At 33.1% G+C, this 20,958-nt stretch overlaps 1 long non-coding RNA gene across 1 annotated transcript; it reads right to left on the bottom strand.

Annotated features, from left to right (window-relative positions):
• Positions 1–2,242: 2,242 nt before the first annotated feature.
• On the bottom strand, positions 2,243–6,716 carry LOC128172299 (uncharacterized). The gene is made up of 3 exons (XR_008242243.1): positions 6,534–6,716; positions 4,131–4,231; positions 2,243–3,311 (listed from the first exon to the last, which is right to left on the bottom strand). It is a non-coding gene; the product is annotated as an uncharacterized LOC128172299 (long non-coding RNA).
• Positions 6,717–20,958: the final 14,242 nt, after the last annotated feature.

Genomic DNA, 20,958 nt, shown 5'->3' with positions numbered 1-20,958 from the left:
ATAGAGACATCGTATAGTACTAGTATGCCTCTGAAAATGACTGTGTACACATGTCATGTGAAGAGAGATTGACTGCAAAGTTATAGTGCAGTAATTAATTTTAATTAAATTTGGTGTCAAAACAAGTTTGCTGTAATTGAATAGTTCTGCCTGTTTCTTGTCCCCCCCCCCCTCCTCCAAAGAGTTTATCTCTGTACAAAGGGGAAAAAAATAAAACAGAAGGCGTTAGAACTGCCTTGTGAATCTATATTTCTTATAAAAGCTTGTAAAGGTCAGCCTCTTAAAAAAGTAGAAAAAACCCAGAAAAATATGAATAAATATACATTTATGAAATACAAATAAAATGGAATACTACTTGTTGGTGTAGATTTCATGAGAGTTCATTAATTATAGTACATAACATGCAGTACTTTTCATCATTTGGTTATATTATTTTTACGCGCAGTGATTTCGCGCTGGCTGTGGCGCTGTTACGTCGCACCGTGCACCAACTCTCGCGCAAGTTCATAATGCGTAGGAATACAAGGTATATTTATATTTGAGAGCATGTTGTTTTTAAGTGTTTTTTGTGTCCTATATCGTTGTATGAATTTACAGTTAATGTACTTCAGTCGTTGGATAAAAGAAAGAAGCAAATTGTCTCATATTGGAGTTTGAGTCTGACATCATCATAATTATTTCATGCAGTCTATGATTTTCCTAAAAGCAATGGTGGTTTCAACCAATTGATAAAAGAGGCGTCTAGATTTCAATCCTGTCTGTTTCGGTCACTAAGGTTCGACCAATCAACAAATGGGGCATGTTGATATCGGTCCTGTTAGTTTCTATAGATCTATGAATTACATGTAGCTATAGTTACTTTCTATAGAGCTATAAATAAACTTAAGTTTCCGTAAGAAATAGAGGGAATCATACTCGATCCATGTAAATATAGTCATATCAAACCAGTAAGCCATTATGGCCCTTCAGGCCTTTGATTTAATGTTACCTGTTGCTAAGTGCGTTGCTATCGCTGAGGGTAATAGAAAATATTATTAACTGCGTCTTAACCAATCAGATTTCAGTATTTAACATGAAAGTATAACAATATATAATATCGTATCATACGATATTGAATAATATGATATTGATTTTTAATACGATATATATTGTATACTTATAGAAAATATACCCATTTCTGCCCTGTGTGATATAAACCAAAAATTCGCCTAGGGGTGTGATATAAACCCTAGGGTGTGATATAAGATTTATATCACACCCCTCTCCGGCAATCCTCGGATGTTATATCACATCCCTTTCCGTTAATTATCAGCTATTGTGACGTAGAGTTCGGAATGCACCGTTCAACTCCGATCTTCGAGTATGACGTCAAATAGTTACGTTGACGTCAACCTTGTATACAAACAGCTGGCGCAAAATTTCAGGAAAGTTTATCAGAGATGGAATATATAGACACAGAGATATTTGTTATCAATAATCTTTTATCACTTTATGTTTTTTTATTGTTTATTGATATTTTCTCTAAGTATATGATATAAAAATCATAACAAATTGGTAGCATTGAGCCTGACGGCTCTCGGGCTGATATATAGCGACCTCGGGCTAATATAGAATGCGATATAAAAATTGCCATGTAATAATCTATATATTATCACATCACATGAAATTGTATTGTATGATATTGTAAAATATATTATTGTATCATATGATACAATATGTTTAATATAATGTAGTATTATATATTTTACTTTTTCACATAATATTGTATCATTTGATATACAATGTTGTATCAAATTATATTGTATCATATGATACAATATCATATTATGTTTCAAAAATGATACAGTATCATACAATATCATACTATATTATACAATATAATATCATATGTTTCAATGTTATGATGTATTATGTAATATGATATTGTAATATAATATTATATTGTTTTCGCTATACTATGCTATATATGCTATACTATACTAAGTTTTCGCTTATGCTATACCCTCGTCATCGGCGTCTGCGTCCGGACCTGGTTAAAGTTTTTGTTGCAGGTCCTGTATCTAAGCTATTACTTGTCCTATCTTCACCAAACTTGCATGGATGATGCATCTGGACCTACTTATGGACTTGAAAGACTTGGATGCTGAATCTGAGTCCTAAATTTCAGATGCTGGGGAGGTTAAGGTTGTTGGACCAGGTTAAAGTTTTTGTTGCAGGTGCCCTTTGATAGCAATATTTTAGATTAAATAATATTCTTAAAAAATATTAATATTTGTATTTCATGGCTAAAACTGAATATTTTTCTGTCAATTTCTTCTGTTCATGAACAAGACCTATACTTTTATCAGACACTTTTATATATATTATGTCCATTTCCCATTGTAACTAAGTATTTTTGTTCTGTTTGTATACAAAAGAGTATATAAAAGGGACTTAGACACGATTTGAGCTTAAAATTCAAAATTTTATATTTCCATTTTCAATATTTAGAATGGTTGATATGGGTATTTTTAATGCTTTGTCAAAATTTGAAAGTCAAATACTGAGTTAAAAGAAAGATAAAGAATTAAATATTCTTTGTTTTGTAAACAAAGCACGAGTCTTGTTATTATTTACATGTGTTTTATTGGTGTAAGTTTCATTCAAATGTTGCTTTTTTCTATTAATAATATCATTTATGATCACATCGAATCAGTTTACCTTCTTTTCTATGAATCATTTTCTCAAAGAAGTGGTAATTTCATACTTTATATTATTTGTAAACAAACATAAGACTCGAGCTTTGTTTACATAACAATAAATTCTTAACCCTGTATCTCTCTTATAACTTGACTTCTAACATTCAAATTATGGTCAATTATTCAAAATGTGCAAGTAAATCATTTTATGCATAAGGAAATTGAAAACAAAATTTTGATCTAAAATCGTGTCCAAGTCCCTTTAAAAAAAACTTGCATAAAATAGTAAGGCTAAATTCCAATTTAAAAAAAATAGCTGTTTCCAAAAATGTTACATGTATATGAATATGTTATATAAAAACATATGTTAGATGGATGGGTAGGAAAAATACAAATTAAGTGCACTCGATAAAGAGTTTGCTGGTATTCATTATGTGAACACAATTCATCCAGTAACATTTAAAGTTATGCAACATAAATAAGAATGTTATGAATGATGTGTATAGATCAAATTCTTCTGTAGTTGGCTCCATAAATCTTGAAAAGATGGTTGGTAAAAGGGCAGAATAAGGTTCCATTCTAATCCTCATGCATTCCATTCAAGAAATATTCATTAATGTCATGGTCTGGAAACTAAAATAGAATAAACATAAAGTGTTAAGAGAATTACATATAATTTTTGCAAACATTGTGCACACATCAAATACTTACATGTATATATTCAATGAAGTTATTTATGGAATGTGCATTTACTAACAATGTAATCTTTTCTAATATTGTACATACATGTATTACATCATTTTGCCACTAATTTTAAACCCAGCTGACAGTTTCTTTTTGTTATATATACAGCGTCAAAAGATAGTTGCATCATGTGCATGTACTTTCAGTAATTTCAAAAGCCATAAAAACATTTCAGTACTACAAAACACTTTAAATTTGTCAAATGATTTTACAAATGAAATATGTACTAATATACCAGTAAGTCACAGGTGATATATACAGGGTACTTTTTAAAGCAGTACAATGTATCACTTATATGACAACATCAGGAAACCTGGCTCAATCAATTCTGCACACACATGATAAATGTAATGAATGTGTAACTTCAATGGTGTAACTTCAAAGATATTTAGATATCCAGTGGACAGAAAGATATTAAATATATTGAACAAAGATCAAAGTCATAAACACTTATGTAACATATGATTGTCTGTATGAGTTTCAACTGTCAACATTCTATGTACACCAAAATATGATTGCGTCAATAACAAAAACTAATCTGAAAAACATATTTCCAGCATAAGAAATTCATGGGATTACTGCAAATCCCATTTTCTCAGAGAGTGTAAAACACATCTCTTAAAGTTTGCTTGGCTTTCAATCAGCTTAAACCAAATATATCTACATATGGAAGACAAGTTGTAAGTTTATTACATGACAAAGAAGTACCTTCTGGGCTTCAGCAGACATGACTGGGTCATTAGCAATATCAAATTGATAATATTTTCTATATTCCCGATCTTCAGATCATCTGGAAGCCGCAGGTAAATCTGTAGATTAGAAGAAAAAAGATACACTAGCTATCATTACAAAGCTAAATGCTGTCATTATCAAAACAAAAGGGGTTGTCCTAGATTACACTTTTTTATGGGCACATGCAGTATCTGAGACATGGTCAAAACATTACCATGATAACAGCTATAACAACTCATTAAGTGGGAAATGACATATAACTATAAAAGGACTAAGTGCGGTTTTATGCATTTTTTGCCCCCCAAATCAAAGTTTAAGAAAGAGCTTTAAAAATAAGGTGAAAGATAGTTAAAATCATGTTGGAAATAAATGTGAAAAAGGTTATCACCACAGTGACGTCATAATGTAGAAATGACGTCATGAAGATTGCATTATTTGATAAATTGATGATTTGTGGCAAAATATGGGTGTTTTCCGATGGTTTTTCGACTAGGAAACATCGAGCGCAGGCTTGCTCAAGTACCATTTTTTAAGGCGTCGAGCTAATGCTCGGCAGCCTTCTAGCGATCGTCTGGATTGGCAATCGTCCAAAAATTCATGCACTGCACCGCCTTTTTAATGCGCATAAAAAATAAGTTCCTTGAAGTATTAAACGTATTACAAGATTTGTATTCCTTTTATTCAACTAAATTGTGTACAAAAAAACCAACTTTGCCTCCCTGGTTATTGACAACTCATTGCATATGCTTAATCAAGAAATGGCAGATGAATACAATTAGGTGCAATGTAAACATTCACTAAAATATTATCGCTTACATTTTGATTGGAGACTGTGCCCGATAGAAATAAAATTTGATATGTAAATGTATTTGTTATCGGGCATGGTCTCCAAAATAATTGTAAGCGATAAACTTATCTATAGATTTTGTTGCAATTAATAAACATGATAATGCAGTTCTGTTGGTTTGGTCGAGCATTTTAGATAGCACGTGTTGTGGATTTGTTTGTAAACAACCATAGCATAGGTAATCTTGTTTTAAACGGGAATTGAAATAAATAAAAGTATGTTTTATTATTATAATTAGGGACACACTGTTAATGTATTCAAATTATGAGCCTGTGAAATGTGCAAAGACTTGTTAAAGCAGAAAGAAAATAATAATTTTTTTCAACTTTGAAATTTCTTTGATTTTTGTAACCATGATGAGTTATTGTATTATAAACTCATCACTACCTATTTTATAACGAAATATACTGATCATTGTTTTTGAAACAGCACAAAACGTTATTTATTTCCTTTTTTATTCTAATATTATTTGATAAACGACTATATATATTAGTACAGAAATTTAAATTATTGATATCATTATATATTAAAGAAAATGTCAGCTCGACGCCTTTGTGGCCGTTCCGGCCTTTGATTAGTATAATGTGTATAACTATCTGAAGAAAAACATATGTTAAAATCGCACTTGAGCAGACCTGCGCTCTATACTTCCCAATGCAAAATATAGAGCAAAAATGAGAATATTTTCATTTGTTTGCATATTTCCGGGAATTGGGTCATTTAGGTGACGTCATAGATTGACAGCGAATGGGCAATGATGACTAAAATCAACATCAAAGCTATAGGAATTCTCTATACAATGATTTGGGAAGATTTTATATTTATACGATACAATTTAAAAATTGGTTGAAATCGGGGGCAGATATTTGACCATACCGCACATAGTCCTTTGTTATATGGCTTTTCGTTCTCTCTCTCTCTCTCTCCGTGATCTCTCTCAACATCTTTGTCAGCAATATTTCTAGTGCAATGTGGCATTGTTGAAATATATATATGGTTCATGGAAGCAGGGCAATCAATAACAATTACATGTACACTGTAATTACACACACTCTCTCTCTCTCCCTCTCTCTCTGAGTCTATCTCTCTCTCATACTCTCAATCGTATAATGTTATATTTACATAACAAATGCAGACCCTTGATTCATAAACACTCTCATCGTTAATAGATAAATAAGACATAAAGTTAACAGTTTGAATGAGATACAGATATCAAAACCACATGTACAGTGTACATTGTACGTGTCGAGGAAATTCTGTATGGAAATGACTGAAAGCATGATTGACACAAACTCAATATTCTAGGAAAAACATACAATATTTTTTTAACGTATGCTACGTAACAATATGTGTAAAAACTGACTATAATACACCTGCATACACATTTCATACTAAAACATGTCTTTCAAGTCACATTTCACAACGACCATTAATTATCGACATTTTTGTAACATGTGTACTAGACTTAATGCATTGTAGGCTTTTAAAAGAGTTTTTGAGTAGTTTAACAATGTAAGTAAGTATGTTCTTACCGACGAATGACTACTCCTTAGCACGTTTTAGATTGTTGACAAAATCGAGGATGGCTGTTCAGACTGTTTCATGCTGAACAAAATTTAACGAGATAAGGCTAATCACCCCAAACTTCGACTTCACATTAATAAACAATTGTTCTGCAACTTTAAATAATTTAAAAGCTTGCCAATATAAGATACAAAAACGTTTACTTACTTTTTCCATTTAAACTCCTCTCTCGATTTTCACGAGTATTAGACCGGTCTCGTTAAAATCCCGAGATATACGAAGTTTTGACTTTCTCGGGTTTTTTCATTCTTTCGTGAATATAAAAACCAGAAAGGTTCCGATTATGTTAATAAGGCTGTGAGGTGTGTACATGTATATATATGATTCATTTCGAAAAAATAAATTGTGTTCTTTATTTGTTAGACATGTAGTGCATGTTTCTTGTGTTTAATTGTTTACAATTTCTATTTACTAACCATATTTTAGTGTTAAGCTTTGAATTATAGGCAAGATACAGAGATTTGCTCACAATTCTATGTTTGTACACAGATCTTAAAAGCTAAAGAATAAAAAAGTAAAAAAAATTGTCAATATTTATAACGAAAATTTTCAAAGTCTGTTCTTCCAGAAACCAACTTATTGAATTGTAAACTAAACCTTTTTAGTTCACCCGAGGGTGGGGTCACAAAGGGGGGTCGAAGTTTAACAAATGAATATATAGAGTAAATCTTTAAAAATCTTCTTCTCAGAAACTAATCGGCCAGGAAAGCGGATACTTGTGTGGAAGCATCCTCAGGTAGTGTAGATTCAAAGTTGTGAAAATCATGACCCCCGGGGGTAGGGTGGGGCCACAATGGGGGATCGAAGTTTAACATAGGAATATATACAGTAAATCTTTAAAAATCTTTTGCTCAGAAACTAATCAGTCAGATGATTCTTTATAAGTGTTAAGACTTTGGCTCCAGGACAATTCTTCCGCCTCACAAGAAGGTTCAAAGTTTGATGTAGCTTTTTATCCCATATATAAACAATTGTTAGGGATCTTTTTGAGAACTGCAATACTCAACATGTGATATGACTATAAAATGATCCTGTTAGAAAAGGGACTAATGATTATAAACATAAGAATATCCAGGAGGAAAAATGGATTTTATTTATACAGGACCTACATGTATTATTGTACATTTAAAATGCACCAGTTAACCATTTTATACATAAAAAATTAAAATGATCTCAAATCGTGTCCAAGTCTCTTTAAAGTTTTTGAAACAAGTTACCTCTGATGATGATATCTAAGTTATTACTGCTTCTAATTTCACTAAACTTGCATGGATGATGCGTCCTATGATATTGATGCACCTGACAGTCTTGAATGCTGAATCTTAGCCATAGGTTTCAGATGCTGGATGATGTTTAGTTTTTAGCTCACCTGAGCTGTAAGCTCAAGTGAGCTTTTCTGATCACTTTTTGTCCGATGTCCGTCTGTCCATCCATCCGTCCGTCTGTCTGTAAACTTTTTACATTTTCGACTTCTCTCCAGAACCACTGGGCCAATTTCATTTCAACTTAACACAAAGCATCATTGAGTAAAACGGATTCAAGTTTTTATAAATGAAAGGCACAGTCTTTTTCTTATACGAATTTATAAACGTACGAGTTAACTAGGCGTTTAAACGGAGGACAGTATTGTCCAAATGAAAATGTCCAAAACTGCGAGAGATGAGTAATCGACATTTGGAAGACGTAAGTGCGTTTAAATTTTGTAGTATCTATATATACTTATATAATTTAAAACTGGCAAATTTGTAATGACAATAACTCATAAAGAGTTTAATTAAATGGTAATGTTGATTACTTTCTAACAATATTTTATTGTCCCCTGCCGCAACGCGGTGCGGGGACATAGAAATGCCGGGCGTCCGTCCGTGGGTCCGTGTGTCTGTGGGTCCGTGTGTCCGTCCGTCACACTTTTTTGTAAGCGCTCTCATGCCTACAAATTTTGACGGATTTTCATTAAATTTATACCAAATGTTTATACTACTATTACATTGGTCAAGTTCGAAAATCAGCATTGGTCGATACTTTTTGTTGGAGTTATGGGACTTTGACCACAATAATGACTCCGTTTTATCCAAAAGTTGACCTTGTAAGCGCTCTCATGCCTACAAATTTTGACGGATTTTCATTAAATTTATACCAAATGTTTATACCACTAATACCTTGGTCAAGTTCGAAAATCAGCCTTGGTCGATAGACTCGATACTAGTATACTGCTTGACCGGCGGGGGACCCTAGAATTCTATTCTTGTTAAACATATAATTTATCTCAGTGTAAATAATAAAAATAATGCAGTTGAAAAGGAATGATCTGCATCCCTGCATCAATTTAACAGTATTTTTGAAGATATTTTAACCTAAATATATAAACAAAGCAAAGATCAGTTAATATTTATCATTCAGATTCATCAACGTATTCCCCTGCATCATCAACACTTGTTTCATACCCCCTGGTTTCAATAACATTACAGTTATGGCGATAGCAACCCAGGTACCAGATCACACTACAAATGTGAGAGCAACAACCCAAAGTTCTTGCTCCGCTCTTGCACTGGCAGTACCATGATGTCACGGCACAATCTGTGAACTTAATCCACAGATTGTACAGGGTATTGCTCGAGTGTCTAGATTGAAGCCTACAGTGAATCAGGTCGGATTCCATTTGTGACACATCAATAGCGTACTGACCAGTCTCATCAACATGTTCTCTAATGTAAGAGTTTGCCTGGCGAATTTGATAGGTTCCAAAAGTTAATTGTCTAACATCTTCTTCCGACAGAGTGGGAAAATTAACTGCAGCATCATGTGCATCGATTCTCTTCCAGGATTTAGAGTTAGCACGATATTTGTAATGTGGTTCCATATCACAGAGATTTTTCAAGACATTTTCATTTTTCTTTCCCATCATTAACATTTGGAAACCATTACCAAGATCGTTTGGATCATCTGATTTTAAGGGTGGTCTGTATTTATTGATCAAAGAACATACAATTCTAACATAGTCATCTATGGAAGGAATGTGCAAATTACACACCACATTGTCCAAAAATCGCCATTTTTTAAGTCGACCATTTGCTCAGCCTCCACTACCCATCGGATTTTAGTAACCAATCGTGATGAATTTGCATCAGATGTAGAATGTTGTGTGCAGGACTTTGGTAAAAAGACTGGCATTTATGTTTTGAACCCGCATTCATTTAGAAAATCAATGGAGTCGCGAAAACCTCTATCAATTACCAGAACATCGTTTTCATTGAGAAAATTCAAAATACTGCATTTATTTGTCTCCGTTATATTTTTTATTATAGAAGCGTCATTGTTTCTACCATTTGCTAAGTAAGGCCCAAAACTTCTAAAATGTATCCGGTTGTTGTTGTCACCAAAAATGGTTTCACCAAAGGCCGTCCTTTGTGCATAGAATAAGAAAGTCTTTGGAATTTATACATTGAACTTTTTTGTATGTATATATACGTACCGTCTAGAACTAATATGACAGTGTCTGATATGGGATCTGAAAACAGCTGTTTCGATATATCTGTCGTATGATTATCTATGACATTTTGTCTAGTAAATAAATATGGTCAAAACCAAGGTTGTGTGGAACAAAATCTTTCATAATCGCTTTTCGAGCACTTTCAACGATTTCGGCTACTTGTCGCCTACATCGAAATCCACAAAGAGTAGCCAGCAATTAACCCATTCGATAAACAGGACTTCAACTTGAAAAGAAGAATACCAACAGCGTTTCTAACTGTTCGATTTTGTGTATTTCTCATTGACGTTACATGTAAAACTAGATCGTCGAAATTGAGTTTGGAGATTCCCAGTAAAGAATTGTAATCTTCATCTTTGATAAGTTTATCAAAACTTAGGTTGTAAGTGTTACAAGAACCCATTGCTCTTAAGCGAACGTGTTCGAGTAAATCTTGTATTTCTTTAGATGACAGTGCAGAATTGTGTTTCTTATATTTATCAAAGTCAACATGTAAATGATCAGTATTAAGCCGTTTTCCAAGTAAATGCTTGCGACAACATTTGCACCCAACTGGTACAAGCAATTGAAAGTGAATGAATGCATCCATTCGTGCCTCTTTTGGTTCAACTACTATGTTATTTCTTTCGCAACAAAACACGCATTTGTTATGTGACTTTCCTGCTGATACAATGGGAAGTGAAATACATGGCGAGTTAGTTGTTCAATTTCCTTTAGGCGCACACTGTACCTTTGATTTGGCTTGTATTCTGCATTTCGTGCATATTTGACTACTTTTGTCCAGTGTATGTTCCTGTTGTGTTAACAAAGCTTTCAAGGGTTGAGGGATGTAACGTTTTGTCTTGCCTTTTAATTGTTTCTTGCATACACAACAACCGTATCATGAAAGTCGGCCCATGTCTGTTTACAATGTGAAATCTTGCAGTCTCAAAGAGAATAGCATACATTTCATACTTAACAAAAAGTAGTAGAAAACGAATATCAAATAATTTCAATTTTAATTATTATTAGCAATTTTTTATTATTAAGTAAAAAGGAAAAAAACGTTCAAATTTTAACAATGTAAACAAAACATATCCCCTCCCCCTTCCCCCCGAAAAAAAAAACATCGATCACGTGTATGATTCGAACACCCGCTTTAACATAATTACATTTGTTCAAAGACTCCCCGCTTACCACTACACCACCGATTCGCTTATTGAAAAGCTACAAAATAGTGTATTGTATTGTTATCGGTATTACGCGAACAACTGGACTTAGCTATTTTAAGACCAATCTTAAAAATTAAAAGAAGAAAACTTACTTTTTACCATAGAGTGGGTTTTCGTACCATTTTTTCGAAAGTTGAAAAAGATAAACGTTTACATGTGCTATCAATATTTGTATTTTAAAAAGTGGTACGATGACCCACTCTATGAAAAAAATATAGTTTGAATATCCGATTTCTTTACTATTTTGTTGCTAAATAAGCATATAACTATTTTGTTGTCTAAATATCAATTAAATGTGAAGTTACTTTTTGTGTGTTTTGGCAATACTGAATGTATATGATTACCTATATTTGATAAATGTAACTATAATTGAAATTTGTAAGAAAAATAATTTTGTTTTTGAGGCGCATCGCTATCAGTGATGTAGCCTCATTGCTGTCAGCTCGCTTCTCTTGGCTTATATACAAGCGGCGTCATAGAACTCAATTATCAATGCGCCATTGAATATATAGTGCCGTTCTGATTGTTACGTATTTTCAACCAGGAATATATATTCAGTACGCGTTTTAAAAATATCAACAAATCATTACAACAGATATCTCTTTTACACATTGAAAAAACATCAACTTCAATTAAAAGAACAAAACAAAGATTAATACACAGGTGAGATAGACTGGCAATGCCTGCAATGTATGATCACTCGGAACTACTCGGATGTCTCGCGCACTCGACAGTTTGTATGGAGCGTAGCGGAATCAGCCGAGGATTGCCGATTGATGTATGATAGGGACAGAGGACCAGTCAACCGATGAGAAAATTTGCATAACAACAGTTCGTTCTTCAATTTAAAAGCGGTGACGGTTAATTGTTCGAATATCGGAGGTAAAAGAATGTAATAATTTTGTATATAAAATCTTTATATTAGAATGAGAGTGGTTGTCTTCCTATAGCTAGGAACAAATTTCGTATTTTATCACTTGATAAAACGAATAAGACGATTTCCAACTGAATGAGGAAAAGCGTGCCACTTTCCCGATGTAGAATGGCGATATTTAACAACTTGTAGTGATGCTTTTTTAAATTAGCTACCCTTAGCTGCAATAATGTAGCCCTCTCAGATTTTTTTTAATATCTGATTTTTACTGGAGAGGTCTACAATTCCATAGGATCTCCGGAACGGTGCAAAATTAATTTTTTAATGCGACTGACTTTGGTCTGAAAAGATCGATTTTATATTTGACTTCCTTTAGATAAAATGATTTTTTAATTCAGGTTGAACAAACTAACCTATATATTTACATTTTCCAGTGTCTTCGCCTGTGATAACACTACGTATCGATTTTGTACTATATAACCCATAATACAAATGACGCCAAATCGAGGCGCCAGCGGGGTTTGCGTATCTATCATTTAAATATATAATGGTACGATGGCTTAAAATTATATAAATATAAGTAATAAGGAATCATTCTTTGAATATTATGAGATGATAATTTCGGTCGGGGTGTGATCAAATCTATCATAAAGCCCTTCGGGCTTTATTGGATTTGATCGCGCCCCGACCGAAATTATCACCTCATAATACTCAAAGAATGATTCCTTATTCCTTAAATAAATCAAAACCAGATAAAACACATCAGCATGTTTACCAGTTGTTTTTCTCACAGTTCTCGCGTGAATGTCAGTGTAGATCTTACCTCCTTCTATCACTAAAACATCATTTAAGGAAATGGTATATAATAGAAATTCATATCTGGGTCATTATCAAAATATGCAGCCTTTTGCGTCAGTGTCAATTTAAAGGGGGGAAAATAATGTTCTGGGGAATATATACAGTACCATTGGATTTTAGAAACTTAAACCCATATTGTTGAACAAATAAATCGACAATTTTACTGCTTAAAGTATAAAAAAAAAATTATTTGTTATGAGATTTCAGTGAATTTATGTTGTCATTAAATTTTTCCAACGTCTTTAACCTACAATATCTTCAATAATATTGATGTTTTATTCCAAAAATCATCGTTAATTTTCAAAACAACATTCATATTTTAATTTCTGCTATGCTCCTTAACAAGTTCTCTTTTAAAAACAATGAATTTGATGAGATATATGCTTGTACAAAAAATTTTTGTCATTGGTGTTACAAGGCAAATTATATAAAAATATCTTAAAATACATCAAGTAAATAATATTGTACTACAGTTGGAATCCCCCAGATCATAGTGACATCATTCCCTGCTACTAAAAAGATAAATGTATCAGTGATGACATCATTGTGATAGAAAATATGGCAGAAAATGTTAGTATGCTCCGAAAAATACAATGTAAACTGTGTCAGTGGGATAACGTGCTATTTAAGGTTTTCTATTATGAAAGAACAAAAAAGTTTTTCACATAAATGATGAATTTCTATCACATTATAACATAGGCTATGTAGCTTAGTGTAGTATCTGTTCTCTTTGGTCATACTGCTACATTTACTATGGATACATCAGTGGTATAACGGTCAGTGGTGTAACCAAAAATTATTGTTACACCACTGAAAAAACTGTTACACCACATGACATTATTTAATTATTTTACTTTTTCTTCCATTTCATTTATATTTTGAGCACTTTGAACAATTGTTATTTATCAATTTTACAAGTTAGACACTGTCACAATAAAGAAAGCTTGACTATTTAATTGCAATTGTGTTTTCTTAATCTGGAAAATGAGACCTGTTACACCATTGACATTATTTGAAACACCATTGACATTTTGTATGCTCTAATTATGTTTTACCCATTTAAATACTTGATTAAAAGATAAAAGTAAAAACAAATTTATTCTAATAAAGAAATGAAAATATCCACATCATATTTTTATTAAAAAATCAAATTTTTTAATGACTTATAGTGTACATTAATAAATGTTATTCCACTGACATTTCACATTCCCTATTATGTTATACTAAAATCTTTCAAATACTTAAAGGTAACAAATGCTAGCTGAGCTTCAAAAACATATATAGACAAAGAGGAAGTGTATATGCATTCTATGCATAGATTTTGGAGAAAATTGGAGAAACTTCAATTTTATTATCCAAAGTGTATGATTGATATGAGCTGGTATAGTATTGAAGATATTGTTTGTGAGATTGATGAGCCGAAGAGAGTTCGAACTCGGTACAAGCTGGATAAAAGTGTGTGGATGCCAATAGTAAAAAATATAACATCAAAGAATGAGTGAATTCATGTAAAAAAACATCTACATGCCATTTTTGTGTCAGTGGTGTAACACTGATTATAAGTGGTGTAACAGTGTGTCTATCTTCAGATTATGAAAGAAGGAGGCACGAAATATTTTATTTAAAATCAAATTTATCATGTTTTAAATGCAATCAAAAATAGAAATTAGTTTATTTTACAAAATTTAACACGCTTATCTCTTATTTATTATCGCTAGGTCAGTGGTGTAACTTTTAGTCAGTGGTAAAGCATAATAATCAGTGGTGTAACGTGTACATTTTTCTCCAAATAAAATTAACTGACAATGATTCATGTATATTTGAAAACACCAGTGCATTTACAATAATGTCTTTTTTATGCTCCATTAAAAGAAAAATCCAGTTGTGTTCTTTTTAATGCTCAAATTAAAAATTTGTTGAGTAACATCAAGACTTTGTCTCAAATGTTATGTTGGTGACTATGTAAATGTGTCAAATATTTTCTGTTATCTAATTCTAATAACTTTAAATGAAGTTTGTTAATATAAACTTTATGTCCATCATTTTAAAAGAATTATTCTATTTTATTTAAGAATTTTTTCCTATACTATATGCCTGTTACACCACTGACAAAATTTTCACAGTTCATTTAATTTCAGTCTTATTATCAACCAAACGGTAGATTCCAATGTTTGCAAATTTTTAGATGTTATACTTCATTGTTTGTTTAATGTGTTTTTTGCAATCAAAGTAATTTTTTCACCAATAATTTTCTCATGTTTTACATATTTTAAAAGTCTGCATATTTTGATAATGACCCATCTACCGTGTTGATTATGTTTATAATAGGGGAATTCCTATATTCAGTTCAAGATCCGCTCCTGATTTCTCATTGGCTGTCCAAAAATAATACCGGTCAAGGTCAGTAAACATGGAGGACAAATTCAACTTATGTTGTTGACATACACGAAAAATAACCGATATATGGACTATACTTGATATTTTTGATTAATTTATGCCATAGACATCTACAATGTTTGAGTTCAGGTAAGAAATGCAAATGTTATTGTCATTTATATACGATTTGAGACGAAATCGTTGTGGGAGTGAATCACACTTGCACCATTACGGAGATCCTATGGAGTTGTAGCCCTCTCCAAAAAAAAAAAAAATCGGGAGAGGGCTCCATTATTGCAGCTAATCTACCCTCAATGCGATGCGCCGCTCAGGCCTTCAGGCCTTTGATTTTTCTATGGACCTACGTGGGCATTTGCCTCGGCTTATTCCCCTCAGATTCTTTGCTGATATTTTTAAAAAATTTTCTTTTCAAAAACTATTTGGGAAGAAAAGCTGAAACTTGTGTAGAAGTATCCTCAGATAGTGTTGGTTCAAGTTTGTTCAAATTATGGTCCTTGGGGGTAAGGTAGGGCTACTATGGGGGGGGGGGGGGAGGGTCGAAATTTTACATAGAATATATACAGTAAATCTTTAAAAATCTTCCTCTCAGAAACAAATCAGCCAGGAAAGCTGAAACATGTGTGGAAGCATCCTCATGTAGGTTAGATTTTAAGTTGTGAAAATCATGACCCCCAGGGGTAGGATGGGGCCACAATTGCGGATTGACCTTTTACATCTTCTTCTGGTTAAATCTTCTTCTCAAAAACCAATTGCCCAGGAAAGCTGAAACTTGTGTGGAAGCATCCCCAGATTGTGTAGATTCAAGTTTTTTAAAATCATGGTCCTTGTGGTAAGGTGGGGCCACATTTGGGGAAGGGCGAATTTTTACATAGAGTTAATCTTTAAAATCTTAAATTCTCAGAAACAAATCAGCCAGGAAAGCTGAAGCTTTTTTGGAAGCATCCTTATATAGTATAAACACAAATTTGTTAAAATCATAATCCCCGGGGAAGGGTGGGGCCACAATGGGGGGGGGGGGGGTTGAACGTTTCAGGGGTGGGATGGGGTCACAACAGGGGGAGGGGGGGCAAAAATATACATAGGAATAAAGATAGAATTTTTTGTCCCCCCCCGGGCGTCCGTCCGTCCGTGTGTCCGTGGGTCCGTGGCGTCCGTCCGTCACTTTTTTTTGTAAGCGCTCTCATGCCTACAAATTTTGACGGATTTTCATTTAATTTATACCAAATGTTTATACCACTATTACCTTGGTCAAGTTCGAAAATCAGCGTTAGTCGATACTTTTTGTTGGCGTTATGGGACTTTGACCACAATAATGACTCCGTTTTATCCAAAAATTGACCTTGGAAGCGCTCTCATGCCTACAAATTTTGACGGATTTTCATTAAATTTATACCAAATGTTTATACCACAAATACTTTGGTCAAGTTTGAAAATCAGCATTGGTCGATACTTTTTGTTGGAGTTATGGGACTTTGACCACAATCATGACTCCGTTTTTTTCCAAAAATTGACCTTGTAAGCGCGCTCATGCCTACAAATTTTGACGGATTTTCATTAAATTTATACCAAATGTTTATACCACTAATACCTTGGTCAAGTTCCTAAATCAGCCTTGGTCAATAGACTAGATACTAGTATACTGCTTGACCGGCGGGGGACCCTGGAATTCTATTCTTGTTTTTAAGGTATCCGATGTACAATTGAGCCAGAGAGCTCGGGATTTTCCGGGATGAGCTCGGTAGATTACGGAGCTTGAAATAAATTTTCAAAAAGTCGCACTATTTTTGATATGACATAATAAACGATAAAGAATAAGCAATTGATGCATAAAGGCAAGCAATATTTTTTTTCTTAATTTTAAAACGAGTTATTTTACTTTTTTCCCCTTACGCTGATTGTGACGTTGTAGCAGGTTTACGTCATTTGCCGTTGTATGACGTTATTTTTTTTTCCCGCGGCGCTCTTGCAATAACGTGAAGAAAAAAATCCTAATTCATAGAGTAAAAGTTGCAGTGCACAAGTCACGTATTTCGTCGAAAAATACTGAGTACATGTAGGTCGTTTTAATCATTGACTTCGTACATATTGTGACTATATATAATTAAAACTTGAATTGGGGTAGTCCGGTAATCGTATGGCCCTATTCAATTAGTTCAATTTTTTGTTTACCTAATTTCATTATACATACAGAGTGTTTCGGACCTAACATTTGTATAACGGCGTATTTGCTACTAACTATTTTTAATAAGTACCATGCATACGGATTTCGTGGTTAAAATGCTTGAACACGTTTATTGTAATTATCGTGTTAAAACATCTCCTTGTTATTTTCCGTAAATCAAGTTAACAAGAGTCAAACAATGAAATTTCTAATCATTGATTTATTTTTTCATCGGGATTCCAAACAATTTTCTTCTCTCGCATTTCATATTACATGTATGTGCATGAACGGTACATTTTTTTCACTCTTTTTCAAAATCGCTGGATTTTATATTATTCAAATAATACTATTAAATACTGATTCCGACTGCCTTAAAGTCAATTCGTTTTATTTTGCTGTTTACATAAAAGAGGCGCGTCACCATCCAATGAAATCAAATACTCGAAATTTGATTGACAGGTTCAGCCAGATAGCCGATGTCCGATGCATGTTATGTGTAGTATTTGTACACAATCTTATCGTGTAAAAAATGCATGCTTATTACAACATCACAGCGTCATTTATGGTTGATTCATATTTTGTTATAACTGTGTAAAGCATGTTGATGTATTGTGCATTCCACAATTCTACCGATACCGAAACATCGTAGTCAGACTTTATCGGCAGTCTCCATTTTAAAACTGACTTAATTTTTTTGTTGAAAAAGAATACAATTTTGAATAAAAGATAATACAATGTATATTGTTTTCTACGAGTAAAAGGTTTGGAATGAATTCTAATAAAACATTTCACACGGTTCTTGCACGCTTTGTTCGTAACGCTTTACACACCTGATGTGACCCGCAATTCACGACTTCGTTGTAGTAGTAACAATATTTTTCGTGCAAACATTTTGCTGAATGAAAGAAAAACTGAACAATTTAGATTTTTAATTCTAAAATTACACGTTCTCAATCGTAATAGTTAGATTATGAATTCGACGGCGGACGTGGGGGGGGGGGGGGGTAAAAACATCGCGTGAGTCATTGTCATTGTAAAAAAAAAATTTGCAAAAATAAAAAAAGATATTGATAAAGGTAATCAATTTATTTAAAAACTTTATTTTTATTCAAATATGTTGGCAATTTTTATTTGATAAATATTATTAATGATTACACATGTTTTCGTCAAAGAAAAGTAGTATTTTACCATGCGTGATTTGCAGAGCTAGAGTTACTTCCCCATAGTGATTTGGCGGGAAAAACATCTATTTTTAGAAACTACATATCCTTACCTATCAAACGAGTACACTCAATATATACCTTACCAGGCATCATTTTTTGGTCAATTGTACATCGGATACCTTAAATATCTTTTATAAAAAGCACATGCCAAGAAAAGCTGTAACTTTACTAAAAGGAACCTCAGATAATGTAGATTCAAATTCTTTGAAATCAATATCTTGAGGTGTAGGGTGGGGCCACATTGGGATTCAAATTTACAATTGTTAGTTGTTTGATGTAGGCTTATATCCCACATATAAACAATTGTTTCGGATCTTTTTGAGATCTGCAATGCTCAACAAGTGATAAAGATATAAAATCATCCTATTAGAAAAAGGACTTGATTATAAACATGAAATATACAGGGTAAAAAAAATGTATTTTATTTATACAGGGTCTACATGTAAACTTCATTGTCCAGATAGTTTCCATATGACTCCATTAAGCTGACTTATCATACCTATTGTTGCTCAGGTGAGCGATGTGGCCCATGGGCCTCTTGTTTGGATGTTTTAAGGCAGGTCTTGCATAAATTATCTAGCACACTTTTTGCACAGTACAATTTGTTTTGTGAACAGACGGTTCACTTTGTGAATTGTACGGTTCGCTTTGTGAACGGTAAGGTTTGTTTCTTGCACAAACGGTACATTTTAGAGGTGTAGTAGCACGTTTCAGGGTCTGTAGTACATTTAACTTTTGTTTTGAAAAATAAGGCAAGCCCCAGATAAAGGGCCTATCGGATGCTAAGTAAACCTTGTCCTTCCTCACTCAAACTTGCTTGATAGATGTGATTGCTGATTACGATATATTATATTTTATCATATCCTATTTTTAATTGTAATGAATAACGTGATATAGTATTTTATCAGATATGATATTGTATCATAAGATATGATATTGTAAAATATTATATGATAGTGTAACAATATGATTTTTGATTTATTTTTGTATTAAATCATATAATATATATTGTATAATATGATATGATATTGTATAATATCATTGCTGTTTTAGAGGTCAATAAGATGATTTTGCTACCTGAGAAGTGCAATATTCACCGAGCCCAAAGGACGAGGTGAATATTGCACTTTGAGGGTAGCAAAATCATCATATTGACCAAAAAACAGCAATAATTGTTAACCGGGTTTTCCAACGGAAAAAAACGGTTATTAAAATGGTGAAAATGGCGGGCGGGCGGGCAGGTGGGTGGCTGCCAAAAGGGTACCCTCATTGTACGGATAACTCCCAGTGTTTTCCCCAGCATAGGGGGGGGTGTCACAGTAAGTGCGCGGTGCGGCATCAAAGTGCCTAAACCGGCGCAAAATCACTCTGTGTAATAATAATATAAACATTTGATGAAACGTACTACATGATATGTACTATAATTGATGCATTTTCATGAAATCTACATCAACAAGGATCATTTCAATTTAGGGTGAATTAACCATGCATCGGACACATACCTTGGATAGGACAGCTTTGTTTATAAATGTACAAATAAATGTGCATGCGCTCATGTGTTGTTTTGTATATTCCTGAATTAGAACAAATGAACTTAATCATTATTAAGAATTTGACAGTCATATTGTCAAAGAAATAGCAATATAGGCATCGTAAAATGACGTCAAATACGCCATTATTGAAAATTTAGTTACGAAGATTTTACACTAAAGCATTATTTGAATGTTGTGCGTTTGATTGTGAATTAGTGAAAATGCACTCTCTGCGTAAAATAATTAGAAAGAAGTAAATTTTGAAACAAAATTTGATTTAAATAAGTTCAAGAAATTTGAACAATTAATGTCAAGGTCATTTTTGCACCACATGTTCATTTCACCATGGATCGGACACAAATTAACTATGCAGCGGACAGTTTTCACTGCATGATTTCTTCTAATAATAAGGAGATTATGTGCCTATTCCTTGTGATATACTTTTAATGTGAAGTAAAATAAAAATTTGAAAAACAATTGATACAAACATTTTCCTCGGACCACTTAAAAATTGAGTTTTACGGACACAGCCTTTTTAGTCCAAAATTCCTGTAGGAGCTGGCACGATAAAGAACCCCTTATGATAAATATTCCTTTAAACAGAAGCACTATTCTAAATTCCTATAT

Source organism: Crassostrea angulata, chromosome 2 (assembly GCF_025612915.1).
Source record: "Crassostrea angulata isolate pt1a10 chromosome 2, ASM2561291v2, whole genome shotgun sequence".
Taxonomy (NCBI): domain Eukaryota; kingdom Metazoa; phylum Mollusca; class Bivalvia; order Ostreida; family Ostreidae; genus Magallana; species Magallana angulata.
This window is presented reverse-complemented; position numbering and strand designations above follow the sequence as displayed.